Below are 13,896 nucleotides of genomic sequence, written 5' to 3'. Positions count from 1 at the left end.
AGTATCTCTCCAAACTATTCAACATGACTAGTCATATGATTAGATGCACCTGAATCAACATACCATACACCATCATGTGTCCCCTTTCTAGTAATAGCATTTGTTAACCTCAATTTGAGATGATGGAAATATGAAGCAAAAAGCAGAAAAATGATAGAAAAAATACAAAGGCGCAGAGGTGGCCCTTCAAGCTAAGATGAGGCAAAAAGCACAATTCTAAATGGAAGGCACCTCAAAAAACTCAAAAAACTCTTATAAAAGAGTGCCAAGCTCCCTCTGTGCCATTTGTAAAAGAATAGACGGGTGTAGGCTTAAGGCATGAGGCAAGAAGAGGGAAATAGGAAAAAGGACCTTGCCACAACGGTCGGTCATGTAAAAAGGGATGGGTGCCCATGGGATTTTAGGGTTTGTATATAAAGTTCAAAAAGTGAATGGAAGCTCATTCTTTGGGTGTGGCTAACAAGAGTCCCCTCTTCTTCTCTTCTCCTCTTCACCTTGCTTGTGTGTGTGCTCTTGAGAGAGGGAGTGTGATGGGACCTAAAATGGGTCGGCACTGGCTATAGTACTAGCTGGATCTCTCATATGCACAAGAAAACCCCACAGCCTCACGATCAAGAGCGTCTACATGACACATTGCCCTCCCATCCTACGTATATTTTGCGTTTATACTGTGTTTGTAGTCCAACCCTTAACCTTGTCAGACTCCTCAAAGGGAGACCCTACACATTTTGGTGTAATTCACCACGTAGAACAACATAGGAGACACCCCTTGGTTGATTGCCACGGCCCCACTGCGATCCTCCTACACCTTGGGGATTGGCCCCTTGATACGTCGCTAACACATATAACACATATGAAACAAACTTTGCTCTTGGTACTAATATTATATCGTTCCAAGAATGTACCAGTCCTTACTTATTTGTCCCCTTGGACCCACCGTCTAGACCTACAGCTTGGGTGCCTTACTCTCTCCAGCATGGGTCATTTATACTTCAACCAATTGCTATGCATGCCAGGAATAAATACCATGCGTATGATTCATGCAATGGTGGATGCCTAATTGTGTATAAAAAATTATGGTTTGAAATTAGCCTACATGTCGTGCAAAAACAACTCTTTTAATGAATTTCCACTAATACGCAATGCTTCGTTGCAGAAACCTAGAACCAAGGCGAACCTCGTGCTGCTAGATCCATTATTTCCAAATAAACCGCATCCTAAATGTTATGCATAAAGAGAACAATCAAACTTTGTATTATTTCAGTGCTTGAACTATTGTATAACATCATCCTCCCCCTCACCGTTTAAATTTTGCTGCGATGCATAGGTGTAGAGGCTCTTTTCTGACATTTTTTGTATGTAAAAGCAATAAATACGCACTTTAACACAAAGGACAAGGGCCAAATTGAGGCTTAACCTCATGCTTCAGCCCCGTCAGACATTCACATACATAGATCTCATTTTTTCATTTTTTTTGAAATGCAAGAAACTCATTTTTTTTTAATTTTTCTCTATTTTTTCTATTTATTTTTAATAGAAAATAGGTATTTTTTGGTTTTTTTAAAAATGACTGATCATTGGAACTGAAACTCAATATTTTTTCTCATTTTACTCCATGTCCACTCATTTTTTTAACTCAAAATCAAAGAAACTATCAATTTTCATCAAAATTTGTGTTTTTTTGGATTTTGAAAATTTATAATTACTGTAAATCAATACGAGTTTTGTATAACATTGATTGGAGCCCTCAAACATAATATAAGGAACATTCAAATAAAATTTTAGCTCATGTGCACACCATTTAGACCATGAACGATAAAAAACAATCAAAATTCTTTCATAAAATAGAGCATGCCGCCTTTTTGCGTGTTTCGGGTTTTTTGAATATTTAATTGGGACTATGTATCGACCAACCAGCCATGGATTTCAGCATAGATCTTCAGCCTTCAGCCTCCTTAGCCTCTTGGAATACTTCGGTGCCTCACAGACAAGCATCCATCTCCTGATTCTCTTCTTGATTCTTGCCACATGAAGTGCCTTTATGCAGGAGAGAGAACGATGAGAGAGAAATACTAGATCTAGATCTTTCTACATAGTGCGTCATTCCTCGCGTGGTTTGGAGCGATTGGAGGTGTAGAGAATCTTCATTCCACAACCAGGAGGGTTCCTCTCCATTTGCCCAATCAAAAAATGCTAAAAAATTGGGAAAAAATGGGGCGTCGAAAAACTAACACCCCCCCTCCCCCCATGATGTTTCGTTTCTTGAGTTTTTTTGCCAAGCTTAAGCAAGCTTAAGCTTTTAAATCCAAAGTATCTAGTTCATGACTTTTGCTTTCACACTTCCGGCAAGTGGGTTATTCAGTTTTGAGGGGGCAAAACGACATCAGAATCGAGATCCGTCTGGACGGGTGGTTCTGTGATGTTGAAATCTACAAAGCTGGGCCCCGTCCCACTCTTCTTGGCTTCGAGATCTAGTAGCCGCTTCACAACCTCGAACCTTGTGGGGATTAAATGGGAGATCAAACGACATCGAAATGGAGATTTGAGACTTGCTTTGGATTCCTGACGTCGTTTTGCATCTAGGAAAACTCTAGCTCAACCATCTGCCACCGTTTGATTTTCCATGAAAATAAACACTAGCGCTTTAGGGACTTGCTGCTTAAAATCGTATTGATTGCCGTCGCCTCCTTCGACGAAGTCTATTTTTCCCCTGAAATTCGAAATTTTTGGCTATTTTTAAGCACTTCTCGATATAAAAAATCATCCATGATTGGCAACCACGGGATAGGGCGACTCAGCCCGTCGAATCCCACGAACAGATCTGCACATAAACACAACCACAAAGAGCATGAAGCTGATACAAAATAGATACACAACAAAACACATCACAGCTCTCACCCTACCCCGTGTCAAAATGAAGGCATGAAATACACGAGGAGTAGGCCTAGCATAATCTACAGGTAATTTTGTATCCCAATCCCGCTTCTTTTCGAAGACTATTTTGGATAGAATACCAACAAGCTGCATATTGGTACTTTCAACTTGTCCATTGTCTTGATGATTATAGGGGGTCGTCTTGTTATGCTTAATTTTCCATGCTTCAATCATGATTTTAATCACCTTGTTCAAAAAATGGGTTCCACGGTCCGATACTATTTCCTTTGGCGGACCAAAACGGCACATGATCTGCTCAAGTAGGAAACTGGCAGTCTCTTTTTATTGTCTTGCCTCGTCGCCCGTGCTTCTGACCACTTTGTAAAGTAATCAGTTGCTACTATAATGTATCTTTTCTGAGTAGTAGACGACGAGGTAATAGGTCCCACAAAATCGATGCCCAACTTCTCAAATGGAAGGGTAGCCATAATCGGTGTAAGTGGACGCTTCCTATTCTCTCTACTGTCATGTCTTTGACATGTATCATATCTCTTGACATAGTCAAATGAATTCTGAAAGATGGATGGCCACCAATACCCATCTCTTGAAGCCTTCTGTGCCGTTAATCGCCCACCAGCAAAGTGCCCTCCACAAGCGGAGTCATGGCACTCTTCCAGTATAAGTGGAACCTCATCAAGCATCACACATCAGTGATAGATATCATCAACACCCTGCCGATATAGTGTTCCTGTGATCAAGGAAAATTTCAATGCCTGCTGTTTAATTTTACTCTTCTCCAATTTTGATAAAGTAGCTCCAGTCTCTCCCGTAGAAAGATGGTGCGTTATAGCAGCATACCAGGAGGGAATAGATGCCGTATCAATCTTGAACAAAGTTTCCATGTCACTTTCTTCAGCCAAGACCTCTTTTGGCTCCCCAAAATCCGCAAGACACTCTACAATGCCCTGGAGCTTCGGCGGCTTGCTCTTAATCTTGTAATAAAATTCTTGCAAAGTGATTAACCACTTTGCTAAATGATCAGGCGACTGTAACTTATTCAACAACAATCGAAGCCCTTCCGCCTTCGTAAAAAAAACCACCTTCTCATAAAGAATGTAGTGCTTGAACTTTTTGGTCACAAATACCATCGCAAGGCACAACTTCTCTATATAGGTGTAGTTAATTTCTGATATGCCAGCAAAAGCTATCGAATGGTACCACTTCTCCTCCCAAATTTGGGATAAGCAGCAGCTAATACTATCTATACATGGTTGCTGCTGAAGATATATACAATATTTTGCCCCTTTTAGATGCTTTGAAAATAGGTGCTTTGGCAAGCTCCTACTTCACATCGTCAAAAGATACTTTGCAAGCACCACTCCATGCAAACTGACAGTCAAAGGACAATAGGTTCGTTAGTGGCAATGTTCTTTTTGCCAAGGCATTAATAAACCTCCGATAATACCCTACCGATGACAGAAAGCTATGCACTTCCTTTGGAGTACGTGGCGGACTCATGGTGACTATGACCTTGATTTTTTTAGGGTCAGTCACAATCCCTAACGAACTGACCACATGGCCTAACAATAGCCCATAAGGCACTCCAAAAACGCACTTCCGTGGGTTGAGAGCTATGCAAAATTGTCTGCAACACTCGAAACACTTCTGCAAAATAATCAACTACCTTTCTCTTACGGTGGCTGCCCCCAGGACATCAATGAATACTTTCAACTCCTCTGAGGAGATGTCACCAAAGGTCTTGTTGGTTGTTCTTCGGCACAAGCCAGGTGCATTACATAACCCAAATGCCATCACATGGTACACAAAGGTACCGAAGACAATGATAAATGTCATTTTCAGCTTGTCTTACTCAGCAATTGCTATTTGGTTATACCCTGCAAAGCAATCCATGAACAAATATATTTTCCTACCCGCCAATTGATCCAAAATTTGGTCAATAAACGGCAACGGGTAGTAATCTTTAACAGTTTGTTTATTTAGCTCTCTAAAGTCTACACAAAGATGGATTTAATCATTCTTCTTATTTCTAATCACAACTGGCGAACACCATTCAGTATGCTAAACTAGGAAGATCAAACCCACCTTCTGCAACTTTTGGAGCTCTTCAAACAGCCCGTCCCTTAGTTCAAAAGGCATACGCCTTACTTTTTGACGTACAGGGTGGGTACCTTCCTTTACAGGGATGGTATGCATATCCAAACTGGGAGGAATACCCCTAAGTTTGTCATAGCTCCAAGCAAAGATATCACGGGACTCCTAAATCAGGGACACATAGTCCTCTCTCTCTTCCGAATTGAGCATGGAACCTAATTTGATTGGTCGCGAATCATTAGGCATGCCAAGGTCCAACTCAATAACGTTTGCATCTCTTATTCGATCTTGACGTTCTATCGGCTCATTCAAGGATATTTGATAAATATCCTTTGTAGTGGACCCTTCTTTTTAGATCCATCGCTCGATGACGTCTCACTACCAGATGGATCATCTATTGTTTCTAGTTTAGTGGAGGATAATGGAGCTCTCTCACTCTGAGGAGACTTAGGGTAAGCATCCACTATTACATGATGGGCACCTTGACCTAGAATCACTTGACCAGTGGGTAGATTGACTTGACAATCTGTCCGTAGAATCCATGTCATGCCTAGCAAAACTCAATAGCTAGGATATCCTACAAACCTTATCACCCTAAAGTCCAAATAGCATTCCACGCTCGCACCTGTAACGTGTAATTTAGTGATGAAACCTTTCGATTGTCTTAGAGTATCATCAGCCATCCTAAGAAGTGTGGAGCTATCTTTTTGGATACCTAACCTCTCTATCAAATATGAACTCATGATATTGACAGAGGATCTAGTGTCCATGATAGCGTGCTCCACTAATATTCCATCCATATACGCTGGAACCCTAGGGCAATGCTTTTCAGCATGTTTACGGCTCGTAGATTAGAAGTTTCAACATCATTGACACATACGGCCTCAGTAAGGCTAACTCCACTGCCATGAGGCAACTCCTCTACAGTAGCCTTTCCTCATTGCAGTATTTATCTTGGTCCCTCATCTTGCTAGAGATCATTCCCTTGTGCGCGATGGTTAACTGGACCCAGTTGTTTACTCCCTTGTTGGATAGAACTGATCTTACTCCAATAGGTAGTAGCTAATTGGCCAGAATTTCTGCAAATATCGCATTTAACATTCGGGCAATTCCTAGGGAAATGTTGGCCACACACCACTTACAGCTGAATCTTGAGGGGGCACCCTCCTCAGGGCGTCGACTCCCTATCAAATTCTGTTGCTTCTTAAGAAAATTGACGTCCACAGCTATTTGTCTATACTTTTTATAAATCATATCGATATAGTGCTTCATCATGTCCTTAACTTTGCCAAGGACATTAGAGGCCCTCGACTTGTAGCCGTGATCATCTATTTGTCATCCCATCGGCCTAACCACTTGATTAGGAATTGGCCATTAACCTACTGGGACAACATTAGGATTCATTGTTTGGCTTCCACCACTTAGTGGGCCCGTCTGACTAGCCATAGGCATAGTCACGCTAGGAGGAGTGATGCCAAGAGGCATATCTCACGGTGGATTCCGTGCCACGGTGGATTCCGTGAGGTTTTACGGTGGATTCCGTAAACTTTGTTGACCGGGGCTCATACACAAAGTGGATTCTTTGTGCGAGAAGTTAATGGGGACGCCTATCCTTTTCGGGCATTTCATTAATTTAGTGTGTACATGGGTGATTCCATAGCGGGTGATTTCGCAAAATACATATTAAATTAATAAACGTTTATGGGTTTAGAGTGCGCACTCGTAATAAATTAAGGTTAGGATTGATTTCTAACCAGTTGATTTATTTATGTAGTTGAAGACTGCTAGGTATTCACTTTTGTCGGTTTAATTGTATTATTTTACTAACGATTGTGAATGCTTCAGTTGATGTGTAGAGATAGCAGCAGTGGCGGAGGAAAGCATTGGAGGATAGCGTGTATTCGAGTTATCACTTATATTTTGATGGGCGCATACCTTAGGCATGACACCTATATTTTGTCGCCCCTATTTATTGAGGCGTTGGATATTTATTTATTATTTTGTATGCGCATGGGCGCACAATTATGATATTTGTATTTGGACATTGTATTGGGTACGCCTGACTCTTTGGGCGCCCGCCCATTAGCTTTATTTCTATTTTGTGCTAAAGCAAACTCAAAAGCCAAAAGCATGCTATTTTGTAATTTGGGCTATTATTTGAGCTTGAAGATGATTAATACATAAAATACATGCTTTGTGGAGCGCTCACACAAGGCATGGGGGGAGATTGCACCCAATTGGTCTCTTGTTCATATCGTGGATGCTTTTTACCTTGAGTTTTGTGCAAAAAGTAGAGTTCTTTTGTTCTTGGGGACCTTCCAGCATTCATACGCGAGCATATGGCATCCGATCTGCGCACCAGTGGTATCAGAGCGAAGCTGAGATCGAGAGCTTCCAATCGCTACCCATCTTGTGCGAAGGCAGAGCTCCTAGAACAATCGAGCTCTATAGTCAATCTCATCGCCAACGGTCGATACGGGTGGATTCTTGGTGGTCAAGAACCTCTGTTTCCTGCCTCTGATCACGAAGGACTAGCCTACAATGGCGGAGGACCACTCCTACATCCTCTTCTCCAAGTCGTTTTTATCAGTCAAGAAAGATAAGTTTTATATTTTCTATTAAGCTTAAAAGCTTCAAGGCTAAGCTTTTAAAAAGCTTAGCTCTACAATTTCTGGAAATCAGCATATCTGAGGAGGAGATCAGCGTGATTTTCGCGACGTCAAAAAATGCCCCCCCCCTCCCCCCTAAAATTCGACATCGTTGCTGATTAAGTTTCAAGCTTACTACCATAAGTCCTAAATCACATAAAGCTTTACAAACTCTACAAGTACAGCAAGTTTCATAAGTTCTGTAACTTCCGAAGTCAGTCAAGTAAACTGAAGTAAAAAATGACTTGTGTTCAAAACTCCTATAACGACTGTTCCTGCGCAGCAGTACCAAACTGCAAAGTTGTTCTCTGGAAGGTACTGTTTGTATACGCAGACTTTTTGAACTAGTTTCAACACATGCAGAAGGTCAAAACGCAGATTTTTCAAAGATTACAGATCCTACAATAGCCAAAGACGAAGATTGTGAAAGCCACATACAAAAATATATAAGCCTTGTACACCCGATCTTGAGCTACGCTCATCCCACTAATTGGATTTTGAGAGTGTGAGGTCTTTTGAAGTTTTGCAGGATGACGGAACAAAATATGGATGATCTAATGGCTGAAGATGATCTTCTTGAACCTACGATGGAGCAAAAGCTGGATTTAATTATGATGCAATTGGACTTAGAATGAAGAGCCCGGCAAGCATTACAAGTTCAATTGGCCAATTTACAAAGATCGACTACCGACAAAGAGGAACCACAATCTGAAGATCTTATCCGACGTACCATCGATGCGGCTCTCGAAGCTCAATCCATCCGCAAAGAAACAAAGATAAGTAAAAGAAATTTCAAATTCCGTACTTTCAATGGCACTCGAGATGGAAAAACTGTTCTTGCATTCATCAGTTAGTTTGATGATTACTTTCATGAGGAAACATACGCAGAAAAAGATAAAATCAAGTGTGTCACTAATCATTTAGTGGATAGAGCATCTCTTTGGTGGACCGTGGTTTGTAAGAGTATAGATTGTCCCACTACCTGGGAGAGTTTCAAGAATAAGTTTATGCAGAATTTCCTTCCTCCACAATTCCATGAAAAAGCCATAAAGCAATTGGACCTTCTTCAGCAAAGAGATCATGAGCCTATTCCTCAGTACACCGAATGCTTTTGGAATGCATTACTCTAGTTACACATGCTTGAAGACGTACCTGAAGCGACTCACAAGTACAAGTATATGTCTGGATTACTTGGGCATTACTACGTTGAAGTCAATATGTTCAAGCCTGCAACTCTTGAAGATGCAATTTCTTTAGCTCATGACACTGAAGACAAGCTTCGAGGAAGAGACAAGCGTCCACAACAATTCCAAGCAAATGGTAACTATGGATCTAAGCAATTCAATTCAAATTTTAGAAGATTTAATCAAGGTCAATTTCCTTCATCATCTTTCCGTAAGTCTTGGGCAAAACCACCTGCTTTACCATCCAATACCAATCAAAACCCTAAGCCAACTTCATAGCCAAATCCTAATATTCCTAGACTTCCTACCATTGCAAACAATGTATCTAAAGCTAAACCTATAGTGTGTTACAAATGCCACCAACCTAGACATCTAGCAGCCAATTGCCAATTGAAGAGGCCACCTATCCATATCAACTATCTTGGAGCAATGGAAGATGAAGAACATGAAGAAATGCCTGATTTCACGGAAGATGAAGATGACATTGCTACTCCTTCAGATACTTTACCAGGTATGCAAACTCCACATTCTTTATTGACAATGAAATGTTTAGTGCATGGAAAAGAAAAGATTATTTTGCATGATGATGGTAGTACTCATGATTTTATTTCTGCAAAGTTAGTGAAAGAATTGAAATTACAAATTGTTCCCACGCATTATCGCATTAAAGCAGCATTCTTAGGCACAAGGTATAATGGAACACAAGAGGTGCATGATTTAGAAATTCAAATTGGTGAATACACTGAAAGAAGGAATTTTCTAGTTGTACCATTACAGTCCAGTGATGTTATTCTAGGTATGCCTTGGCGTCATCAACATAATCCTGATATAGATTATTCCATGCATTCAATTAATATTCATTTTCAAGGAAAACATATTACATTGTATGGTATGCATGCATCTAATGCTTTTCCACTGCTTTCTCATACTCAAGCTAAACGTGCATTACACAAAAGTAGTAAATCTTATCTAATTTAGGTGAATGAACAGCAAGCTAAAGAAAAACATATGCACCTTAGGCATAAAGAATTCCTTACACAATTTAAAGACTGTTTTGCAGAAGATCTACCACCTGGTTTACCTCCTTCACATCCTGAAGACCACAAAATAGATTTAATTCCTGGTACACAACCACCTTGTAAAGCACTATATAGGCATAACCAGATAGAGCAGAAAGAAATTCAAAATCAAATTGAGGAATTACTAAATACAGGACTGATTAGACCTAGTAGTTCTCCATTTAGTGCACCTATTTTGTTGGTAAAGAAGAAGAATAATACTTATCGTATGTGCATTGACTATCATGCTTTAAATAAGATTACTGTAAAGAATAGATATCCAATTCCTAGAGTCGATGATCTTATGGATAAACTGCAAGGTTCTTCCATATTTAGTAAAATAGATCTTAAATCTGGTTATCATCAGGTGAGATTAGATAAGTTTGACATATTCAAGACTGCATTTAGAACACAATTTGGTCATTATGAATTTTTAGTGATGCCTTTTGGATTGACTAATGCACCTGCTACATTTAGTCGAATGATGAATCGTATATTTTTGAAATATCAGCATTGTGTTATTGTATTTTTTTAATGATATCTTAGTGTTTAGTAAAAATGAGAAAGAACATTATGAACATCTATCCTTGGTTTTCAAGTTGTTGAAAGATAATCAATTGTATGCTAATCCGGAAAAGAGTGAGTTCTTTAAAATAGAAATTGAATATTTAGGTCATATTATGTCATTAGATGGTATTAAAGTTAACCCTAAGAAGATAGAAGCAATATTGAACTGGCCTATACCTAAAAATGTGCATGAGTTACGATCTTTTCTAGGTCTTGCTAGTTTTTACAGGAAATTTGTGCGAAATTTTTTATTACTTGCTTTGCCTTTGACTAAACTTTTAAAGAAAGGTATTTTTTATCATTGGTCCGATAATCAACAGAAATCCTTTGACTTATTGAAACATGCATTAACCCATGCTCCTGTATTACAACTGCCTGATTTTAATAGACCATTCTTTTTAGTAGCTACTGATGCTAGCGGATCTGGAATAGGAGCCGTACTTATGCAAGATAATCATCCCATAGCCTATTCTAGTTGTAAACTGAAACCTTCCGAACTTAAATATTCCACATATGGTAAAGAATTATTAGCTGTGGTACAAGCTTTAAGAAAATGGAAACATTACTTAATGGGTTCTGAGTTTATGATTAAGACTGATCAACAAAGTGTTAGACATTTACTTAGCCAACCTCAAATATCTGACCGACATATCAAATGGGCAGCTTTTATTTAGAGTTTTCATCCCATTATTCAATATCAACTAGGTAAAGAAAATGTAGTGGCCGATGCATTAAGTAGAAGACCCACCACATTCATAATATCTCTGTTATATCATTTGATTCTTTAACTTCTATGAAAGATACTTATCATCAGGACATTACTTTTCATGCTGATTGGAATAAATTAGTTGGAAATAACTGGATTTCTATTGATTCACTGTCTTATAATGATGGATTCATGTTTTATGAAAAGAGATTATGTGTTACAGTTCCATTTAGATCTTTTGTTTTGAATGAGATTCATTGTCCTCTGTATCAAGGTCATAGAGGTATCATATCTACTTTGTGTACATTAACTGAAGATTTTGATTGGCCACATATGGACACTGATGTATCTAACTTTGTTTCTGAATGTTTGATTTGTCAAAGAGTTAAGAGACATCATGGTAAACAGTATGGATTACTTATGCCTTTATCTATTCCATCAAGACCATGGGAACAAATTTCTAAGGATTTTATTACTGGTTTACCTAATACTAAAGCTAACCATGACATGATTTGGATTGTAGTAGACATGTTTAGTAAACAAGCATATTTCATTCCATGTAAGAAAACTTTAACAACATCTCAGGCAGCACAATTGTTTTTGAAAATTGTTTTCACTAATCATGGATTACCAAAAGTTATTATTTCTGATTGTGATTCTAGATTTTGTAACAACTTTTGGATTACTTTGTTTGCTAACCTAGGAACAAAAATTGATTTCTCATCTGCATTTCATCCTGAAACTAATGGACAAACAGAAGCAACTAACAGTACTATTTTAGATCTTTTACATGCTTACACTATTTCTAAACCACATACGTGGGACACATATTTGCATTTACAACACTTTGCATATAACAATACACCACACACATCTACAAAGAAAGCACCGTTTGAAGTGATTTATGGTTATAGATTATCTACACATGTTACATCTTTATCAAATAGAATTCAGAGTGTTGATGATATTGCTAATATGCACGCTACTATTTTTGATGAGGTTAAAGACATGATTGCTAAAGCCCAGCAATCATATACCAAACAAGCCAATAAGAAAAGACAAGCAATGAATTTCAAAGTTGATGACTATGTTTGGTTGAGAATAGAAAAACGTAGATTACAAAGTGTAGATAAACATCCAGTTGTGAAATTAGCACCTAGATTCTATAGACCATTTAAGATCATTCATAAAATCAATGACAATGCATTCAAGTTAGAATTACTACCTCACTGGAAAATTCACAACACATTTCACATTAGTTTATTACGACCCTTTAGAGGTCAATTACCTATACATCCTATTTACGAAAACCCACCTTTGTTAGATGAAGAGACTGAAATACTTGAACCTGAAGCTATCATAGATACTGACTTTATGACCACTAGAACTGGCCAAAGATATTCTAGATATTTAGTCAAGTTTAAGAACCATCCTGTAGAGGAAGCCCAATGGATGCACGCTAGAGACTTAAATGCTTTCCCCACTCTGTTAGCTCCACATTGAGCTAATAGCAATTGAGGTCAATTGCTATCCCACCCCGGGGGTATGATGCTAAGAGGCATATCTCACGGTGGATTCAGTGCCATGGTGGATTCCGTGAGGTTTTACGGTGGATTTTGTAAACTTTGTTGACCGGGACTCATACACAAAGTGGATTCTTTGTGCGAGAAGTTAATGGGGACGCCTATCCTTTTCGGGCGTTTCATTAATTTAGTGTATACATGGATGATTCCATAGCGGGTGATTCCACAAAATACATATTAAATTAATAAATGTTTATGAGTTTAGAGTGCGCACTCGTAATAAATTAAGGTTAGGATTGATTTCTAACCAGTTGATTTATTTATGTAGCTGAAGACTGCTAGGTATTCACTTTTGTCAGTTTAATTGTATTATTTTACTAACGATTGTGAATGCTTCAGTTGATGTGTAGAGATAGCAGCAGTGGCGGAGGAAAGCATTGGAGGATAGAGTGTATTCGAGTTATCACTTATATTTTGATGGGCGCATACCTTAGGCATGGCGCCTATATTTTGTCACGCCTATTTATTGAGGCGTTGGATATTTATTTATTATTTTGTATGCGCATGGGCGCACGATTATGATATTTGTATTTGGACATTGTATTGGGTACGCCTGACTCTTTGGGCGCCTGCCCATTAGCTTTATTTCTATTTTGTGCTAAAGCAAACTCAAAAGCCAAAGGCGTGCTATTTTGTAATTTGGGCTATTATTTGAGCTTGAAGATGATTAATACATAAAATACATGCTTTGTGGAGCACTCACACAAGGCATGGGGGGAGATTGCACCCAATTGGTCTCTTGTTCATGTCGTGCATGCTTTTTACCTTGAGTTTTGTGCAAAAAGTAGAATTCTTTTGTTCTTGGGGACCTTGCGGCATTCACTACGTGAGCATATGGCATCCGATCTGCGCACTAAGGAGTGGGTAACATAGGCAAATTCGGCATGATACTCCCTCTCCCATTCACGTTTGACGTGGGATCCCCTTGACTCCCATTGGTCAAGGCCAAATTATTACCATTCCAATTTATCCTTGCTGCATAAGCCACTTGCAAATGCAACTCTATTCCTTCTGCTTGGGTAATAGCAGTGTCAAGGTTGGCCAAAGCGACACTATTAAGCTACACTTGGATATTAAAATCCAATCCATGTAGAAAATAGTGCAACTATGCAGCCGCTGGAATGGGAATATAAGCATTAAGTTTGCGAAAAACTTGCTTTAGTA

The sequence above is a fragment of the Lygodium microphyllum genome, chromosome 24 (genome assembly GCF_053477565.2).
Source record: "Lygodium microphyllum isolate KBCC chromosome 24, Lygodium_microphyllum_v1.1.10, whole genome shotgun sequence".
NCBI classification, from domain to species: Eukaryota; Viridiplantae; Streptophyta; class Polypodiopsida; order Schizaeales; family Lygodiaceae; genus Lygodium; species Lygodium microphyllum.
Note: the sequence above shows the minus strand (reverse complement) of the source record.